Genomic DNA, 21,946 nt, shown 5'->3' on the forward strand with positions numbered 1-21,946 from the left:
TCAATGAATTCCAGGCACTACAAATCAACAACCAAGTAGAATGCACCGCCACTGGTGAAGTAAAAACAGTAACTGCAAGTCCTGCCTAGATCCCAAAGGTCGGGGATCTGGTCAGAGAAAAAATGTGGACAAGAAAGAATTTGAGCCATCATACAGAAAGGTTGTACCTGTCCTGGCTGTCGAAGGAACAAGAACAGTACTTCTTCCGCCTCTTGCCGGCAAGAAAGAAAAGAGATTCATCTCCATTGATCTGATCAAACTACACTATGTGGCCGATTCTGAATAGCAGGCCACGTGGGCTCCTGGGTAGCCGCCACTCTCTTCTTGCTACCATACAGGGGGTGCAGACAGAGAGACTGATAGCATTTGATAGCATTTGAAGAGTCTTATATATGTAGTAATGAAGTTACCAACAATGAAATTGAATTTGTTCCTATTTAAATTGAACATCACAACACAAATGGAACACAAATATCAATATGGCGTACTACCAACATCTACATCAATATGCCTCTACAGGAGACATCTGCCAGTTAAACACAATCTGTTGAGCTACCACAGATAGATCGAACTGCATCTGGCTACTTCATTGATTTCGACACATTTTCTCAGGATCCAAGTGAACCTGAATCACCGCCAGCTCCAATTTCCCACAAAGAAAAACTTCATGATTTCTACATTTTTCGGAAAAAGACATACACAGTCTCACCATGGCTACAGCTCTGGATGATAACTGGAAAACTGTTCCTACTGTTTTGGATAGGCTTAGTGACTGTCTTTTTCTTACTAGTGAACGGACACTATCTCCCAGAATGCTCTGCAGTATCAAATGTGAATTCAAATCCTTTTGAAAATGCTGCTACATACATTGTCTGTATCAGATAGTATATTTAGATACAGGATTGGAGTAACACAGCATCGGTTGAGAACCTATTAAATAGTGTACGACATTAGAAAATATGCTGGCAAAGTTGAAATCAGACAATATCAAATAACATATAATGGGAAGGTTGATGGGCCTAAAATACTCCGCAAATGGCAATGTTGTCCTTTGTTTCAGAAATTAAGAGTACCATGTAATTAAAACTCAGTCTTAGAATGTAGGTCACGGTGCTATTTAATGGAGTTCAAAGTCTCCAGGCAACCTTTCTTTTCATAAAATGGTATTTATGCTTTCTCATCTTAGGAACCTCTGCACCTTCCCAGGTTTGCTATAATGTGTTACTTTTAAACAAAAAAGGTCACATTGCCAGTAATGTTCTTTTCATGTTCTATAGTATGCTTGTTCCCCCAGCATGTTTAGTGTGTAAGGAAAAGGTGGCAAAAAGTTACTCACATGGAAGCTTATACTGGCTGCCATGCTGTAGCTAAACAATTGATGATAAGATACTGTGATTGGTGGAAATCAAGAGGCTGACATACATGCTTATCAATATGATGCTGTTGCTTGGCATTGTTGAAAAGAAGAAGGTGTTGACTGTGCAGTAAATAGTTGTATGGTTAGCAGGATATAAAGAACACAGCAGTTCACATATCCTTAGATGAAATGCTGTCTGCTGCCATGAATTGCTGTGGTACAAATGATGGTAAAGAGACAGACCCAAGGGTCAGTTGATGCTCGACCAGTATGAGATTAAGAAGGTGTGTCAGGATGACACCACAGACATGTTTTTCACTGTTTGAAACAAGAACACTCCAGGCACTTCTACGAAATAAACAGCATCCGCAGACATGCCTATCACACTGCATCACTGCGAGAAAAAAAGAGAATTCCCAGGCATGTCTGTCACTGCGTTACTGCAATTAATATGGAGCACCCCAGATATGCCTATCACACTGTCTGGCGTTTAGCATTCTATGAGTTTGTTGAAAGCATGTGCTTACATGTCCTGATTCGGGATGGGTGATCAACCTCTTAGTGTGAAGCCTCCACTTCTACATTTTCATGGTGTAAAATCTTATATAAATGTTGTGCCCTGTTGCTTTGTTTCTGAATTCAAAACAAACAAATTCAACCACCTCCCCGGGCAGTGCAAGTGTATTTTCTGCATTCGTATGGCTTGAGGGCAGAGATCAGATAGTGAAGTGAGAAAGTGCAGACATGTTTCCTCTTTTGAAATTCATTACATTCATTAATGTCTTTGTTATGAAGGGGCTGCTGATTGCTTGCTTTTCCCGAGTACTGCAGATTGGTAGTTGGTAAGTATGAGGGGGAGGGGAAGACTGCAGTTTCTGTTGTTCAGCTGAAGACGTTTTTAGGCAGGGCCTTTGCTTTTGTGTGTCTGATTACTACTACAGGAAGGCTGAATGACATTCAGATGCAAAATATCACCCTTCATTGTGCCTATGTTGTGATCGCTTCAGACTGGAGAGAACACCAGTGCTTCCTGCCCAATGAAACATTACTCTACACAATTTCACTAAAACAGACTCTGTTATCCTTCATCCCACCCTATTCATCAGATAGAAAGGGAAGAGCATCTGAAACACAAACATTTAAAGGACAACCTTCCTGTTTCAAATTTTCTGTCCATCAGAGAAAATTATACCATAATTATTGTAAATCTATTTATCCACAGGTGATGGAGATGTGTGCGTGCGCTGGTGTTCTCGTGGCCTACAATGATATTGCAACACATGCAAATGATGTTGTTTATTTCTACAGTTTTGCATGCAATCTTAAGAAATCTCCACAATATTCCTAGAAACTTTGCATAAAGACTGACTTTGACTTAAACTTTGATTGACGATCACCTATTTCTTTTCAGTGATTCTCCTTCCTTTCCATCTCTGATGCCACTTCACTCCTTAGTAAGTCACATGCATATTTGCCTTAAATTGTTATCCTTGTATCTGTACAAATTTCTCACACTTCATTTCAAATATCCTTTAAAATATAAACCCCTGAAAACTAACAATACCTAATCACCTGTAGCTCATTTATTAATACTGTCAACCAATGCATAAATTCTCATATCACCCCTCTTCAACTAAAGATCACACCTAACTCCTTTTAATGTACTCTACTTCATAGAAAGTAGAGAAAATGTGCTGCATAGTTTTCTTAAGAGTGCAAACTAACCGCAATAACCAGCAATAAGCCCAAAAAAACACCCTGTAATCCTGGGTTCTAGAGCAGCGTGCTGCCCGACGTAAAAGGCTACAATCCTTCTTCAGTGGTACTAAGTGCTATATAAATTCGATTACAATACAATGCAATATATAACACACACTAATAGCATAACACTCAGCAGTTGAGCAGTCAATTGTAGTTTATAGAGACAACATAATAATTTCCTTATACTGCTTGAGACTCTCACACATGGTGTTGATGAAATTCTGGACTTTGTTGGTGGTGGTCACTATTGTCCTCCAAGTTTAAGCTTCATACAAAAGTACCGATTTTATGATGGTGTTAAAAAGTTTGATCTTGGTTTACAGCGTTTGGTCCTTGGAGCTCCAGATCTTTAACTGAATGAAGGCAGCCATTGTTTTGCTGAATCTTGCTTTGAAGTTGGCGTAATTGCCACCATGCTTGTCGATGACACTGCTCAGGTAGATGAAGGCCTCCACCTCTTCTAGTGCATCACCTGCAATAGTAACTGCAGTTGAGCTGACAGTGTTAGCCTTCAGGATCTTGGATTTTCCCCTGTGAAAGATGAGGCCAAGTTGTGATGAAGTGGCTGCCATCTTGTAGGTCTTTTCTTGCATCTGCAGATGGGTATGGGAGAGTAGGGTTGCCTAGCTGTGTCCAAGGTGTCCACTGGATTCCATTTCTTCCCCTTACTGTGGATGTCTTCATGATCCAGTCTTTGGCCAGCATGAATAAAAAAGGTGAGAGCAAGCAACCATGGCAAACTTTGGCTCTCACTTTGAAGACTTCAGTGAGTTATCCTCTATGGACTACCTTGCAGGTGATTCCCTCATAAGAGTTCCTGATGATTCGTACGAGTTTATCTGGCACACCTTAGTAGCGCATGAGTTTCCAAAGGGCCTCTCTGTCCACGCTCTCAAATGCCTTCCCTTAGTCGATGAAGATGATGAGGTAGTTCCATTCTACCGACTGCCCAATGATGATACGCAGTGTTGCAATCTGGTCTGTAGAGGATCTATCTTTGCAGAAGCCAGCTTGCTGACCTCACAACTGAGCATCAACTTGATCCTTCATTCTGCTCAGGATGACTCTGTTAAAAACATTGCCTTGGGTTGTTGGAAGAGTTATTCTTCTTTCAGTTTGCACAGTTACCCTGGTCACCTTTCTTGGGATCTTGGATGAGATATCCCTCCTTACAAGTCTCACAGCACCTTTTCCTTCGGGATCCTTCCAAACTTGGGGTAGAGCATGTCTACAGATAATGTCTGCCTTCAGTGCCTCTGCATAAATGTTGTCGGGTCCTGCTGCCTTCCCATTTCTCAGATGTTTGATGGCTTGCCATATTTCTTTCTTGGTTGGTCTGATTCAGTCAATTGGCAAGTCCTTGCCAGCTGGCTGTATGTCTGGTGGATACTGTGGCATAAGCTGGTTCAGCAGTTCTTTAAACTGCTCTACCCATCTTCATTTTTGGCCTTTGTTATCCACGATTATCTTGCAGCTTTGTCTTTACCAGAACTTTCTGGCTTGCTTTACCTGCCGGAGAGGTTCCTCGTTATGTTGTAGAGTTTTTTCAAGTTTCCATTGCTTACTGCTTCCTGGGCTTTTATGGCAAGACAATCGATGAAGCTGCGCTTCTCTGCTCTTAAGCTTCTCTTTGCTTCCTTGTTGGTTTTGGTGTATTCACCTTGAGTGTTTGATTTTTCTGTTCTTGTTTTGCTGGTGTTAACTGCAGCTTTCTTTTTCTTCCTCTCTTGGATTTTGTACAAAGTCTCGATTGAGATCCATTCTTTATGCTTGTATTTCTTGGGGCCCAGTACCTCCTTGCAGGTTGATGCCACTGTTTCTTTCATTTTCTCCCAATTACTTTCTACTAGGTCTCTGTCATCCTTTAGTTCTTACAGGACTTGAAACATATTACTGAGGGTGACTGAGTATTCACTCCATTTCTGTGCATCTTTGAGGAGCTCGTGTTATATTTCTGGTGTTGGTGTGCTGGTTCTTTAGCTTTAGCTTTAGCCTGGCCATGACAAGGTGATGGTCAGAAGCCACATGAGCTCCTCTCATTACTCTCACATTCTGTTGGGGCCTCTGGAACATCTTGGCAATGCAGACATGGCCAATCTGATTCTGTGTTGAATGGCCTGGAGACGCCCACATTGCTTTGTGTGTTCTTTTGTGTGGAAATACACTATGGCCTATCACCAGACTGTTCAGGGAACAGACATCTAAGAGCCTATCACCATTCTTGTTCATGCCTCCAAGCCCATGGCTGCCCACTTCTTTGTACCCAATGTTGTTACCCAATGTTGTACTAAGGTTCTCCATCACTATGGTGATGTCTCTATCAAGTCATGGACTAGAGTCTGTTGTAGGTGCATAGCACTGGATAACAGTCATTTTAATCCTCTTTTTCTTTGTGTGGAAGGTCGCTGTGAGGATTCTGGGATCATGGACTTGCCATCCAGTCAGCGCTCTGTTGGATGCTGGCATTAGCATCAGTGTTACTCCCTGATTATATGGGGAGTTCTCTTCCTCCTGTCCAGAATACAGCAGCATTCGTCCTTGAGTCAGTCTTTTCTGTCCGGAATCTGTCCATCTAGTCTTACTGTTGCCAAGCAGGGCAAGGTTATAGGCTTTCATCTCCACTGCCACTTGAGCTGTCTTGCCTGTATCATACATGGTCATCACTTTCCATGTCCTGATGGTGATGGTCTTGGTTGAAAGCAAGTGGATTGGATTTTCTGGCTTCCAGGGAGCTCTGGCTTTCACCACAAGGTGTCATAGCTCTCCGTGAAGGAGATTCTTCTCTCTTTTGATCTTTTGGTTGACATTTCCATACCTAAGATTTTTTTACTGTCATGGCCAGTGCCAAAAGCAGCTGCGAAAGGAAGAAGGTTATGCATGGGGCTAGATACCCTATCCATGTAAAACAAATCCTTGTTCTGGAGAAAACTTCAATAAAACACCACTTTTGGATGTATTTTTCAGAAAACCTATGTGCATTGACTTCTTATTATGAAATCTTACTGTATATTTTGATTTTATTTCATTTTATTCACAACATCAGTATGTGGCGATAGTGGGGAAACTTAAATTAAATACAATTTTTTGTTGTTTTTTCTGAATGCCTATAAGTATATAAGTATACCCATCTTGTACTGTACATCTACCTTTTTTTTTAAATCATTGCCAAGAATAGATAAAGCATTTAAGTTTACCCCATCATCTTACAACATTCCTAATATTATACATCATGTGCCTCTATTTTCTTCCTAAATGTCTACAGGATGGCTATAGAGGAAAATAATGTGTTACTTTACTGTTATTTACTCATTTCAGGAAGGAACGCCCCATAAGCAGAGCCGAAGAATGAATAGCACTGTTTGTGTAACATTTGTATTTGACCTAGATAATAGTGTTATGTGTGGTAAATTAAACAAGACGTTATCGTGACAGCAAAGTAAAACAAGAAGCACAAGAGAAAACTGATTTGCATGACTATTTCATACCTCATCATTCAAAGCTAATGGTGATACAAATAGGGTATTGTAAGGTGACCATCTTCAAAATGGCAAGGCCTTCACATACAGTCCATCTAAATAATGGCAAACCATGAAAAATGCATGCAAGCCATTGTCTGGAGGGCTTTGTACCAAAAGCCCACTCTGCCTCTCAGTAATTCTTCCTATTGTACTTTTTGAAATACTTGATAACATGGGCCAATGCTGTGTGTGACTAGAGCAGTACTTAATTTGTAAGAAAATAAGTGCCAGGGCCCTTGTCAGGAGGCCACTGCAGTTTGCACCACCCTTTACCACGGCCAGCGCTGCCATCAACAGTAACTACAGAACTACCAGCCATTACACTGCTACAAGTGATACAATTGGGACTGTGTGAGGCCCCCAAAGCTATAAGAATGGCTTGGGTGGCATGTGTTGGCTGTTTTTAATGTATATTAAACTAATAAACTACTGCTTTTCGATTCATCTTTAAGTTAGGCAAACAGCGCCACCATGTGGCAGCTGTCATAAGTGCCACTGTTGACAAGTGCCGATGCAGAGCACTGGAAACCACCAGCTCAAGTTAAGCACAGGACCAGAGCCAAAAATATACACCTCTCACTAGACACTCATTTAACACGCCAGACAAATATTACAAACTGAATGGAGCATGTGTGCTACTGGTTGGAAAGCAGTGTTCTCTCTATTAACAGTTTTTGAGCAGGCATTGTAATACTGGATGGTAATCAGGCTGAGATTATTTCATTTGTGGAGCTCACTGTCCCAATGTCTCTCCCAATTAAATGCTGTGGTTAAAATAATCATTGTGTGAATATGATGGGATCTCTCGTCATAGCACCAGACAGTTGATCACCCTGACTTTGGAGATCTCTGCACAATGTCCCTACGTTTTAGTAGTAAATTTGGGTGGGACAGGGGAGTCACTGGAAAATAGGGGATACTGACTGCAAAATGGGAAGTGCTAAGGAATGAATAGGGAGTGGTTATAGGAGGCCTAGGAAGAGGTTTAGAGATGAACATGCACTCACCCACCTCACAGTAAGCCCATTGATTGGATTTCTTAAATAAATATATATATATTTATAAATATTATTTTACTTTAAAATATTTGAATAACCTTTTTTTCATTTAAATACTAAATGTAACTATGTTTAAAAGTATAATTAAGTTAGTTGTGCTTCACCATCATTTATTTAGCTCAACATTTAAAATAAATATATTTAATTAATTCACATTAATATTTAACAAAGTATTTTTTCCAGGAAGTGTTTTTTTTTCTAAACTTTATTAAACATTTTTCTATACTTTAGGTCCTGGTGGAAAAGATCTCTGCATAGGTATGAAAAGGTACAAGTAATATTGTCATAAATCAGGCTCCTCACACTGGTTTCAAGAGGTGTAAACATGTAAGTCTAAGGGAAACATCCTTTACGACGCACCTTTTACCACGCAGTGCATCTACAACGCAGGTTTTTCAACGCAAGTCATTACAAAGAATTGCGCTGGGGGGCGCTCTAGTATAGGTAATAGTTTAATTTACCATCCAACACCTTCCCTACTATCCACGGGGACAAGAGTTGGAATAGTAAATTAAACTATTCACTATCCAGCACCCCCCAACGCAAGTCGTTGTAACGACTTGCATTGAAAAACCTGCGTTGTAAAGGCATGCGTAGTAAAAGCATGCGTTGTAACAACGTACATCCTAAGTCTACACTTAGTAGTAAATTTACACTCTCACATGGTGAACAGCCAAAAGTAGCTTTAATGTAAAGTATAAGAGTAAACTGACGTGTGTCAATGCTCACATGCAAGTTTAAGTTTGTGAATAGCCCCCAAACTGCATCATCCATAATGTGAATATCTCTTGTGGAACCTGCTATTGGGTGTCTTTTTAAAGAAAGCCCTCAAGTCTCTATTAAACCATAGTGTATCATACTTGTTTTACTCTAATACATTTTACGAGATGAGGTGTCTAGTTTGTTACTGAAATACCTCATTATTTTTGTGTGGGTTATAATTCCCTCGAGATGTGTTTTGGTTTCCGCACCGGTTTGTTTTTCTGTATTCTGTCTGGCAATTGTATGTTAAACATAGAAACATCACGTGGCAGCACACCTGTGGCACAGTAACAGTAATCTACTTACATGCAAACTATTGTTTACTGATGCTGGAAAGCACAACACTAATTACAGAGGCGCCTCGTCCACAATGCTGCCTGGTGCCCCTCGGCCAGCTCCTGGCAATTTCAGCTGCTTTTGGTCGTGTATATAGGAAGTGAAGTAGATGATATGGTTAAAACCAGGGCTGGAGGTAGCGTTGGTGGCGCCCGGTGTGACAACCTTTGTTGGCGCCCTTAATGAACTGCTTTTTCACGGATTCCCTCCTTACCACCCTCCAACGGTGACCCTCATCTCTCCATAGCACCTCTCTCACATGTAATTCATTTGTTCTGTAGCGCTAATCATGCCAATAGTGGGTTTCAGAGCACTTTACATCATACATGCACTATAAAGAGACAATGAATCACAGGTGTAAATCAGTGAATAGGAAATGCTCTGTAGCACAAAGAGGACTACATGGTGTAGGAGTCACATGTCATCCATAATGGTAGGCGGCATATTTTGGGAGTGCTTGGTTTGGAGAAAACAAAAATCAGGATTTAAAACTTAACACGGTGGTTGGCTTCACTAATAAGAATGTATCACTACACACATGATGCCTTTTTAGCAACATTAGGATGATAAAGTGCAAAGACAAATAATGAAGTTTTAAACTAAGCCTTGCAGTTCCCATGCAGATGCCAGTTCATAGCACAGTGTGCTATATTAGGATTCTGGCTTGTGAACTTTAGCAACAAAAGGATCTCTGTGGCACAAGCAGTAAGGCAATGAATACATTCTTAAAATACAATCCTGTGATCTGCATGGTGAACGTTCTTTACAACAGGCACGTTAACCCTCTGTACTACTTTATCTTGAGTTAAAACTGTCACTAAACAAAATCCCATCTCTCTTCAGCAGGTACATTAATCACCAGAGCTATCTTGACATTTTGTATTGTTGCCTGAAAATTACTGCACAAGAAACTATGCAGTAGGTGCTTTTTAATCATCACAGCACCACCTCTGGATCAGTGCACCACCACCAGCACAGTACCAACTCAGCAGCAGCACAGCCTCACCACAACACCAGCACAGCACCACCTCAACACCAACTGAGCAACAAAGTATCACCACTTCAGCATTAGTGCAGCACCATATCAGCACTTCCTCACCATCAGTGCAGCATCACTGCCTCAGCATCAGAGCAGCTCCAGTACAACATTACTCAGCACCACCACAGCATCACTCAGCACCACTTCAGCACCAGCACAACACCACCTCAGCACCACCTCTGCATCAGTGCACAACCAACAGTGGTGTCCCACCTCATCAGCAACACCAACTCAGTACTACCTGAGCACCAGCTCAGCACCACCTGAGCACCAGCGCAGCACCACCCCCTCAACATTATTCAGCCACACCACAACATCACTCAGCACCACCACAGCATCACTTAGCATCACTAAGAACCTCTTCAGTTTCACTCAGAATCACCTGAGCATCAGTACAGCACCACCTCCTCGTCAGTGCGCCAACATTATTGCAGCACCAACTCAGTATCAGCACAGCGCCAACTCAACATCACTCACCACCACCTAAGCGACAGCACAGCACCACCTGAGTTCCACCAAAGCATCACTCAGCACCACCTCAGCATCACTCACCACCACCTCAGTATCACTCAGCACCACCTGAGCACCACCTCTATCTAGAGTTCATTCACCACCACCACAGCATCACTTAGCATCACTAAAACACCTTCAGTATCACTCATAATCACCTGAGCATCAGCACAGCACCACCTCAGCATCAGTACAGCACCACCTCCTCATCATGCACCAACACTAGTGCAGCACCAACTCAGCATCAGCACAGCACCAACTCAACATCACTCACCACCACCTAACCACCAGCACAGCACCACCTGAGCACCACCAAAGCATCACTCAGCATCACTCAGCACCACCTCAGCATCACTCCGCACCACCTCAGTATCACTCCGCACCACCTGAGCACCACCTCTATCTAGAGTTCATTCCCCACTTCATGTATAATATACCTATCATTCTCTATCTTCCTTTCTATCTATTCTGTGCAGCTCTCGTCCTATCTATTCACCTTGCCACATAATTTCACTACACAAATATGCTACTCACCACACAATCCCACAACTAACAATTCCAATTCAGCCACTCCACTCCAAACCATATACATTCACTCCACTCCAAACCAAAACACATAGATAAAAACATTGTCATTTACAATGCCAATAGCTCTAACTCTCAAAAATGCGAGACCTATTGCATTGCAAATGCTTGTTCATATTACTATTATTCAATCGGGCTGTATTTCGACCATTGCCCGACCAAAATCGCCAAAACTATTGCAGCGATTCAAGCTCCTTATCTAACAGCTGTCTGTAACTCTAGTTTCTATTTGGGTACTGTTCCTGATTCCTGGAAATAAGCTTTGGCAGTCCCATTATAAAAAATCCCAAAGCTGAATTTATGGTACTGGGCAATTATTGCCCCATTCAAAATCACCAAAAGCTTGGTCAATTCCAATCCCAGTATTGAGTCAGTGTTAGTATCTCTCTGCAATGGCATCTAAATGATCCTGGATTCCGGCAGTGAGGCCGCTTTGATCCTACTTGACCATTCAGTAGCTTTTGACATGGTTTCCCACTCTATCATATTCCAATGTCAATGGGATGCCAGTGGCTTAGGCCTTGCACAAGGCTGGCTTGCCCTGTGTGGGTATCTTCCTAGACAGTCAAAACAATACATAAATATGTCATGCAAAGGCCAAACAAATACAATGTCAAGCAGACAAAGCTATACAAAAATGTTTTAGATTTTTTTTTTTTTAAAGGGTGTATCTTTCACACAGTGCAATGCGTATGACATTCAATTATAATACACACAGTACATTAAATCAACATAAAAATTCATCATTAAAAAGTAAATTTTTCAAACGGTACATTTGTATAGTCATATATTTGAAGGTGTGGCGAGATTGGAGATATTTCCGACACGCGTTTCGGCGCTATACCAGCGCCTTCTTCTGTGGAATCGAGCCACAGATTCCTGGTTTTATAGAGGCTAGCGAGTTTTGAGCGTTTAAAGCTTTTCTTTTCCTTTGAATATGGGGGCGATCGCTGAAACTTAAGTTGGAGGCTACCTCAATGGGTTCTGTATGGGTTCAGGTACTTATTGATCGTGATCTGTAGGTGTACTTCTGTATTATAGTATATTGATATGCTCGTACACTTCTCCGATAGAATGAGGCTGTGAGGCAGTTTCTTATAGATAATGAAGGCCCAACAGGGAAAATCTTCGTTTGAACATTGATGGTTCCGGCAGACCAATAGTGTATAGAGACTCTGGTAGTTTTCCTTGGAGTGTGTCTCCAGTCGCGGTAATATTTTTCCGGGTCAAGATGAAATTTCCATTCGGCTGGCTTGCCTCCTACCTCAAAGATCATTCTAAGGCTGGTCAGCTCAGCCCTTTCCGATCAGGCTTTAAGGCCATCAGTGGTGGGATTCCACAAGGCTCACTATTGTTTAACATCTATGTAATCCCTTTTGTAGAGCTCATTGAGGATTTTAGCCAAATGTTTTATAGCTACCATCATGTTCAGCACTCCACAGCCCTTTGGCTAGGTATGCACTGTAGAAATACCGTATACGTACATTCATATCTGCATACACTGACAACACTCAAATTATCCTCCGGCTTGATGGCAACCCTACTTGCCTGCAAGCTCAAATTAAATTCTGTCTCTGCTCTGTGTCCTACTTGGGGTGTTCCAGTTCCCTTGAGTTGAGCTGAGATGATCATCTTTGGAAACTCTTTGTGAGAAAGTGGGTAGTTGGTTGACTGGGGTGTGAGCCTTGGTCAATCAACTGCCACAATACCTTGCAGGGTTAACCACAAAAAGTCACTAAATTAACCCGTGCTTAACCCTTGGTAGATTCGCACAAAAGCAGTCAGGCTATACTTAGAGGCAATGTGTAAGGTATTTATACAGCACACAAACAGCAACAAAGTGAAAATATGCCACAAGAAAAATCCCAAGTCATGACAAATTTAACTAAAAGTAATTATATGCCACCATAGCGACAAAAATCCAAACAGTAGAAACAAGTCATACGAGATCGGGTCAAAGTCGAAAGTTAAGGCCGACATCAATGGAGCTTGGTTCAAATTCAAGAAGTGGATTGGGCCCGGTGAGCGCTTACCATCGGACATAGAACATTTCCTGAAGAAAATGTTCTGAGAAGGTAAAGTTCAGAAGGGCAAGGCTACTGGAGGTTTCTCAGGAGGGAGCGTCGTCGTCATCGGTAGGCCTTGGGTGGAAGCCTCAGTGAAGATATCTGCGTTCAGATTTATTTCAAATGGAAGTCGAATATCTCAAGCAGGGCAAGGCAGAAGATTGTAGCTGAAGACAGTTCCACGAGGTTGGATACCCTTTTGGCGAGGGACTGCTGAAAGTATTTGCTGCTGCGGGGAAGAATGTAGTGAGAGAACCTGTGAAGTCAGGCCAACCAGCTATACACCTCGGGCGGATAGGTAAGCAGATTGGTCCCATTCTCCGCCTGGTTCTCAGAGCAGGTTTTGGTCAAATTTTGTCTTAGGTTTTTGAAATTGGCCATATGGGCATCTTTAGCACCATGACCAAGAGTTCCGGACTGGTTGAACACCTCTTGAGGGATCAGGACTGTCTCAAGCTGGGTCCAGATGCGGGTTTTTAGATGGTGGGAGACTTTTATTTTCCCAGTGGCTCTAAAAAGGAGGTTAGCAAACTAGCCCTTGGAGGCATTTCTGGCATGTCTGGGTGCGGGTGAAGATGCAGGGCTCGCCTCTGAGGGTCATAGGTAGGTTCCAGGCAACGAAGCAGTCCTTGTAGGTAGAGCAGCAGTCTAGCTGAGTGCAGAGCAGGCCACACCCGTAGGCAGTCCTCTGAGAGTTCTTCCACAGTTCTTCCACAGTCCAGTAGTGTACTGAAGAGTGGGCCTGAAGGTTCTATTTTTATACACTTGTGCCCTTCTTCTGGAAGGTAGTAGAAGCTTCTGGTAAGCTTCCTTGAAGTGCATGGAATTTCCTGACTCACCTGCCCTGGCTCCAAGTCCAAGCTGGCTTCACTGATAATGCAGGGTTGTTATGCCTTTTGTATAAAGGCAGAGCACATGCTATTCAGTTGCATGTGGGTCTGTGTTCACCTCCACCTTCCCATGCTTCCAGCAGATGGGCCATTGAGGCACACCTAATACTGTCTGAGAGGAATTCACAAAGTCTAACTGTCAGCTACACCCAATCATGTCATGTGACCCAAGAAATACTGCAGGCATAAAGGGCTACGGGCAGGAAGATGCCAACTTTCTAAAAGAGGCATTTTAAAAAGTGCATTGAAAAATCTGACTTTACTATTGCAGTGGGCTTATCATTACAATGTCATGAATACCAAACATGAAAAAGCTTGCTGCTCCCAATCAGAAAATGCAACTTATAAATGGTAATAAGGAATCCCTAATATTATCCTATGGGAGAGGTAGGCATCACAGTAGTGAAAAATAAGTTTGGTGGTTGTTCACTAACGAGACATGCAAAACTTAAAAGTATATGTCCAACTGTATGATTACCCAGCACCCTGCCATACGGCTACGTAGGGCCTACCTTAGAGGTGACTTACACGTAATAAAAGGGGAGTTTAAGGCATAGCAAGTGGGTTTTAATGCCAAGTCAACATGGCAGTTAAACACTGCACTCAGGCTGCTGTAGTGGCAGACCTATGATATGTTTTACGGTGCTACTTAAGTGGGTTACACAATAAATGCTGCAGGCCCACTGGTAGCATTTAATTTCCAGTTCCTGGGTATATGGTATACCACACTACAAGGAGCATATAAGTACATTAAATACACCAATGGGGTATAAGCCAATTGTACCATATTTAGAGGAGAGAGCACAACCAAATTAGCACTGGTTAGTAGTGGTAAAGGTCACTGAGTCCTAAGGTCAACAAAACATATTCAGCAAAAAACAGGGTGGGGGAGTCAAAATGCTTGGGGGTGACCCTGCAAAGAGGGCCAGGTTCAAGACACTTCATTCTGATTCCCTAACTGGAATCCTACCTTCCTCGGCTCCCCTCCTACCCTCCACCCCCTTATTTTTAGCCACTAACTTAGAATTAATTTTCAATCAACATCTTACATTTGAAACCCACTTAAACAAACTAACCTCAACTTCTTCTTATGTGAAGAAAGTAATTAGGAAAGTCCTGCATTTTCCACCAGAAAAACCTTATTCCAAGCTTTTATCACTACCAGATGGGACTATTTTAACTTTCTGTTCATCTTTCGTCCTGGTTGAGAGACTGAGAGACTTAAGCTGATCCAAAAGTCTCCTGCTCATTTCATTCTTGGTCTCAAGAGACACACCCACATATGTAGCCACCTGGCCTCTCTCCACCGGTTTGGTCTAAATTGAGCTGTCTGTCTGTTTTTTTTATTCTTTGCCTTCCTCATGTTCAAACTAGTTTCCACTAACATGAAATTCGGGTAGTCTGCGGATGTGAAGAATAACTGCCAATACCCCCAAGGGCTGAAAGCTCACTGTAGGAGCAGGTGCGCCATGCACTGGCGTTAACCTCTGAGGGAAAGAAGGGTTGGGAAAGTAAAAAGAGAGAGAGAGAGAGACTGCTTCTTGGATAACGTCTCACAGGAAGCTCGCTGAACGGTGACTTTTCACCTTTTCTGAATGAAATGTTGTACTGGTACGTGTTTGGCAGGACCTTTAAACAAAGAGAGAGTTGTATGTGGTAACTACCCCCTCTAGAAAACCACGAGTTCTTGTCTGCTAAACTACTGTAAGTGTTGAAAGCTAGCTGTTATTCTTTGCCTCTCTGTGTATGGCACTATAGCAATCTAGCTTCTGCTCTATAGGAGGGCACCTAGATGAACAAAGGTCTTCCTCCTGAGTTGAGCATAGCTGGTTGTATTCTACAATACCTAAGAGTAGAGCATAGTCCAATGTTACTATAGTAACCCAAATAACCTTACTCTTACCCGTTCCCTTTATTCCTGATGTTGTGGCTAAACAATGTTAAGAGGGTATCCTGGAAAACATTTCTCTGTAAGTAGAGCAACAGCACCTTGAGTTTGTGTGCCTCCTTGCCACAATAACACCTGAATGACCAAGTCTTTGGTTAGCAAGTATCGTATTATGAAGTTCCTCTTTGATTGTTATGCTCACTAACCTGACTTTCTTATTTTCAGGAGCACTGCTGATGTGGTGCGACAGGTAATGTGCCTTACTGGGTTTCAAAATAACTGAGGTGTTGTATATTTTTCTTTCTTTTCAAGGATGCCATGGTACCAATCAGAAGGAGAAGTTTCCAGGAGATTCAGACTGTGATGGGCATCGCTGAAGAAAGTAAGTGGAGGTTTTCTCTGTAGAATAAGGTCAAGGGGCTCGACGAGGGTATGCTCTCTCTCTCTCTCTGGGAAGCTCAAATGCAAGCAGGGAAGAATAGCATATCTGGAGTATTTAAAAAATTGCACCCAAGATGGCTGCTTTGTCCCAATTTTCCTCCGCATGTTTCTTATGATCTTCAAATGGTTCCCCATCAACACCAGACAAACCGTCACTCAAGCCCTAGTCACCAGCCAGCTGGACTATGGCAATGCACTCTAAGTAGGTATCACATTGCATCTCCTGTAGACACTACAACCATACAGAATTCAGTGACCAGACTCATCCTCGACCACCCAAAGCAAACCCACATCATCTCGGCCTCAAGAAGCTCCACTGGCTTCCCATTAAGAAGAGATTCAAGATGCTGATCTACAGCTACAAAGCCCTACACAACCAAGGACCACCATACATCAACTACCTCCTGAACTTTCACCAAGCCTCCAGACACCTGCACCCTGCCTCCCTCTTCCTTGCTCACACTCCCCGATCCACCGAAGCAACGTTGAGGACCCTCCTTCTCCTATCTCACCGTGAAGTCATGGAACAATCTCCCCCTCACCTCCGGAACTCATCTTCTCTGTTGGAACTCAGGAAGGCACTCAAGACCTGGCTGGCCAACTGAATCCTTCCTGAGCAGTAGGTTCTCAGTGCCTGGATACCCTCTCAGTCGGTTAGCCACGCTTTATAAGTCCTGCTTTATTGAAATCTCAAGGGATTTCGAGACCATACCAGAACAGTCTGCACAACAGTCCTGACCCCAAACACAAATGGAAGTGATGTGAATGGTGGTGGTAGTGGTAGGAAGAAAATGACCAGGGTACACTGGTAGGATAGGAGAGCAGATGGGACTGGGTGTGCCATGGAGCAAATGCTGCACACAGGGTTGGCATGGCACATCATTGCTTTAGCTCAGCTCACTGCTGTCAGTTCCAGCATTCAGAAAAACATGAACAGACCTGGGATGAGATTAACAATAAAATGTCGGAGTGCAATGTTTCTCCAAAATTGCTAATGCCGTGCTCTGACATTTTTTAAGAAGCAGGGATGCTCTGTATTTAAAAAAAATACGGCACACACCTGTGTTTCCCTTAGTGCTGGTGCTAAAAAAGCTGGCTAGCGCAATCACAGACACCCTTGCTCCATGTTGCAAAAGTGCCTGTGCTGCAGGGGGTATTTTTTATGTACAGGAAGGGATACCTTCCTGCACATAAATAATCTTACAAGGCGCTTTGCTGTTTCTATCTGTGCAGCATGCAGCAAACATAGAAAGAGCGAAATATGAGGAGAAATTAATAATTAATAATTACTCCTCGTATTGCCATCTTAAGACCAGGTTTTACCTGGCCTTTGTTTTTGGCGCTTCCCCATTCTTGTAAATAAGGGGTAGCTTAAAAAAGCAATGGGTGTTGCCATGGTACACCGACAGCAAAACCCATTGCCCACCCATTGCCCACTGCTTTGTCGCAGTGGAATGCTGCAGAAAGAGGTATATTTAAAAGGTGGTGTTAAGCCACGTTAAGTGGCTTAACGCCACCTAGTAAATATGGGGCAGAAAGCAAAGCCACCGGCGCATCAAAGAAAAGTGATGCTCCGGTGGCATTTGGGACTTGTAAATAAGCCCCCAGGAGTGTTCTCCCTTTCCACCTCAGATTCTAAAAAAAGCTTCCCAGTTTGTAGAGTGCTGAAAACCCATCATTTTGCCATGCAGATCTCTGCAGCTTCTCCTTTCCATTTCAGCAAGTGCCAGGATACCTTTTTCTTAAGTATTTGCACACTTTATACATTTAAAACTCCATTGTCTAGATCTATGTATAAACAAAGCAGCCTAATGGCCCTTTGAAGTGGGTAAACAGGATTGAGTCCTCTGGTGAATGGCAGATATTCCCTTTGGGATTCTGGATTGCTAGTTTTAGGGAAGACTCCCATAAGACATGGAATCCAGGAAACATTGGGTTTCTATGAGACAACCTAGATCTATTCCCTGGTAGTAATATCACAAAGCAGCAAGCTTCTTCCCAGACAAATGCTTGTTTAATTAACACAAAACAACATAACTTCCAAGAAACGTAACAACAACATTCACAATCAGTTTTTGGAAAAACGGTTAAATTAGATTATTGAAACCAGATACATTAATTTTTTTAATATGAAAAGTCAAAAAGCACAAATAAAACACAAAGCCCAAATGTTAAGCCGATGGTTGTGGGTAACCATGTCTTAAGCATCTCTTCAGACCAATAGTGATGGAGTGCAGGTCAGCTATAAATCAAGAAGTTGACCTTCTTACTGAGAAGATTTTATGAAAGTCAATATGATCCACTGGGGAAAGGCAAGACATTATAGCTAGCGAGCATCCCAAAAAGATGGATATGTTAGATGTGGGGACCCACTGAAGGCTTTATTTTTGGCACTAGAAGCTCTGAAAGGACAAACTTGACAGCTAAAGTTGCTTTGCCGTTGGTGTGAGTTTTACCTACCGACTTCCGTGGGACAAGTGGTAGGAGTCATAGACAGACAGGGCTCCACAAGGTATGCTACTTTCACTGTAAGCTCCATATGAAGCTTCTTTTCCTCCTGCAGATCAGCTTTTAGCAGGACCAACATGGAAATCTTTACTCTGAAGCCACATCTTTCTCAGGTAGCCTTGGCACATTTGCAGGTCTTATGAGTCAACACATTTTTTAAATGCTGACATTTTTTATCATGGTCACTTACAGTGTTCCCATTGCTCAGTGGCAGACAAGGCACACACAGCAGTGGGAGGCAGGCTCAAACACTATCTACAGCCAGGCCTTCTACACAGTTCTTAATGCCCTCTTAATGCCCACTGATCTGCTGGTCCTTCACAGGTAAGCTAGTTCGTTATGTCTTTCAGACAACAGGAGGTTAAATCTTGTTAGTTTTGAGAAGCAATGCCAATGCTTAGATACAAGGTAGTGATAATCGAACACAGGGCAGTCCAATAACCCCAGGTAAGCTAGAAAAAAGAATCAAAGTCAGACAAGAATGCTTCTAAAGGAATGTTATTTAAAATTACATATTTTCCAGCTAAACCTTAGGATATCGTCGAGAGTAATGGGTAAAACAGTCATAGATGAAAAAGGAATAAATGGGAAAGCATGGAATCTCAAGTTGTCAAACTATAAATATAAGGTTTTAATTTTATACTGCAGCAAAAGAAAATTGTTGATATATACTTGGGAAAAGAGAAACCTAAACAACACACGGTGATACACATAGAAAAATGACTAATATACAAACAAAGAGTGTGTTCAAAAACAGAAACCTGCTATCTAGACAACTTGTTCTTACTCCAGCTAGGTAGTATTAATACACAAACATCAGCAGTATAATGCTGATAGTGAAAGAAAGAATTGTTGATGTTTCTGTCTCTTAAAGTTGTATGTATGTGAGACCATCCTTAGGAGACAAAGCCATTCTCAGCGCAATTAAGTATCCAGTTACTTAAAAGAAAGAATTACAATTTATTAGAGCTAAAACCAGGGAACAACATTAAATCAAAGTGTTGACCAGTGGCACACCACCTCATGGAAAAAAAAATAAGTTTGTTGGTTGCATATCAAGAAATACCAGGCATCAAGACCTTAGCAGTGCCTAACTATAAATTATGTAAAAAGAGTCCGAGGTTGGGACTCGGGTAGGTCATCATCATATTATCTTTATTCGATTTAGGAAAAAGAATCATAAAAGTATGCATGTCAGTAAGAAAATATTATTGATTTCAATTTAACAACGGATACTATAAAAACAGACAGAGATCAGCATATTTCAGTTAATGTCTTTCTTCTAATAATCACAGTCCCAAATACCTTGCTAATACCACACATGTAAACAGATTTGGAAGAAGTTGTAGAAATAAGTACGCCAGTCTGCACTGTCTAAAATTTTGAGTTTTCCATAGGGGCTTAATAAAAGTGGTTCTTAAATCAGTATAAATTTTGCAAAACACAAAACATGGTTGGTCGATTGGCTGGACATCTTATCACAGGGACAACTTATTAATTGACGGGACCAATTGTTAATATTTGGAAAGCTCATCAAGTGATGAAAGATATCTAACCTGAAACGTGTCAAAACAAACCTGGGTTGAGCATTTAAAATATTAAACAGATAGGGTTGCGTTGAAAAACTGGTCAAAACCATTTGATTGTGCTGTACAGTTGGCTTGACCAGTTCCACCAACAATCTTCCTTCCTCTAGGTTGTTTAAACATTCTCTTTTTAAAACATTCTTCATAATATGCTTCAGGGTTTCAGGGTTGTCATAAAATTCAGGGTGGTCAATGCGCATCCTAAAGTTCTTACCGTATTTTAGCCACTGTATTTTCAGAGTGTGCTCAGAGTCACAACAATCCTGTACAATTGCGTGATTGAAAGCCATACAGTCCGATGTACATAACTTGTGCCAGAGGAGAACTGGCTGTACCCTTAGCAGATCTGCTAAGTAGGTTGCTCCTAATTCCGCATGGCACACGAAATAAGAACTACTGTTTGGGAGGCCAGGCAGATTTTCTAAAAAAAAAACATTTTCTAACTACAGCAATGAATCCACATTTACAAGTCCTCACAGCTCAGAGCCATACATCGCAATTGACCTACATTTAGCATTATAAGTGGTCAACATTTCTTTAAGATGTTTACGGCCAAGTTTCCTTGAGAAGTTACACAGGTCCGTAATTGATCTATGAAACTGCATCCTTCTTGATTTTACTGCGCTTCTCCAATACCCTATCCCATCAAATAGCATTCCCAAGTACGAGAAGGTATCTGTTTGAGGTAAAATCGTGTCTCCCATTAAAATGTTACACCCCTTATAAAACTTCCAACCCACTTTTATAACGTAAGTTTTGCTTATATTAATTAATAAGCCCAAATTCGCCATAAAATGAACAAAATAATCTAAAAGATGCTGCAGGGCCATGAGAGTGCGGGCCATAAGCACCGCATCATCTGCATATAGCAGAGCTGGTATTGGTCGATAAAAATGGAGCGAGTACACATCCTTGACGTACTCCTTTTTTAATATCAACAGGTCTTGTGCATTCACCTCTTGTACCAAAACTAATCTTAGCAGAACTTATTGAGTGTAAATATCTTAAAAAATTAATAATGGCTCTGTCAACACTCAAAGAGGTCATTAAAGACCAAAGTTTGTTGTGGACAGCACAATCCAATGCGGAAGTCAAATCCACAAACACCAGAAACAAGTTGTCCCCTTAGTATGCTGATATTTGCTCCTCAGTAAATTCAGATTTATGGCATGCTCGGTAGTCCCAATTCCCTGGCGAAAACCATATTAAAGGTCAGACAAGATGTTATTACTTTCTGCCCAGTCCTGTAATCTACTTAAAAGAAAATGGCCCACCACTTTAAATAGAGTACCCAGCAAGGAGATGGGTCTATAATGTGCTGGACAATATCGGTCGCCATTTTTAAATATTGGCACAATATGGGATTCAAACCAGGAGCTTGGGAATCCAGTACTTCGGCAGGACCTAAAAACAAAAGACTGAAGCAGACTCCAAAGATCAATATTATATTTAAAAATATCGATCGGGATCTGATCTGGACCTGGTGCTTTGCCTCCGTTACTTGAACCCAGAGCCCAGTTCACCTCCTCCAATGTAAAATTAAACTCAACATATTTTGGCAGGATTATGGACCCACAGGGTTTGTCTTCTGACCCTGGCCCTGAACTATTTTGGCAGTTTTCGGTTGGGCTCGCATACAAT

At 41.8% G+C, this 21,946-nt stretch overlaps 1 pseudogene; it reads right to left on the reverse strand.

The window, feature by feature from the left end:
• Positions 1-3,273: 3,273 nt before the first annotated feature.
• On the reverse strand, positions 3,274-18,798 carry LOC144826128 (uncharacterized; annotated as a pseudogene).
• Between the last annotated feature and the right edge of the window lie 3,148 nt (positions 18,799-21,946).

The sequence above is a fragment of the Lissotriton helveticus genome, chromosome 3_2 (assembly GCF_964261635.1).
Source record: "Lissotriton helveticus chromosome 3_2, aLisHel1.1, whole genome shotgun sequence".
In the NCBI taxonomy this organism is placed as follows: Eukaryota; Metazoa; Chordata; class Amphibia; order Caudata; family Salamandridae; genus Lissotriton; species Lissotriton helveticus.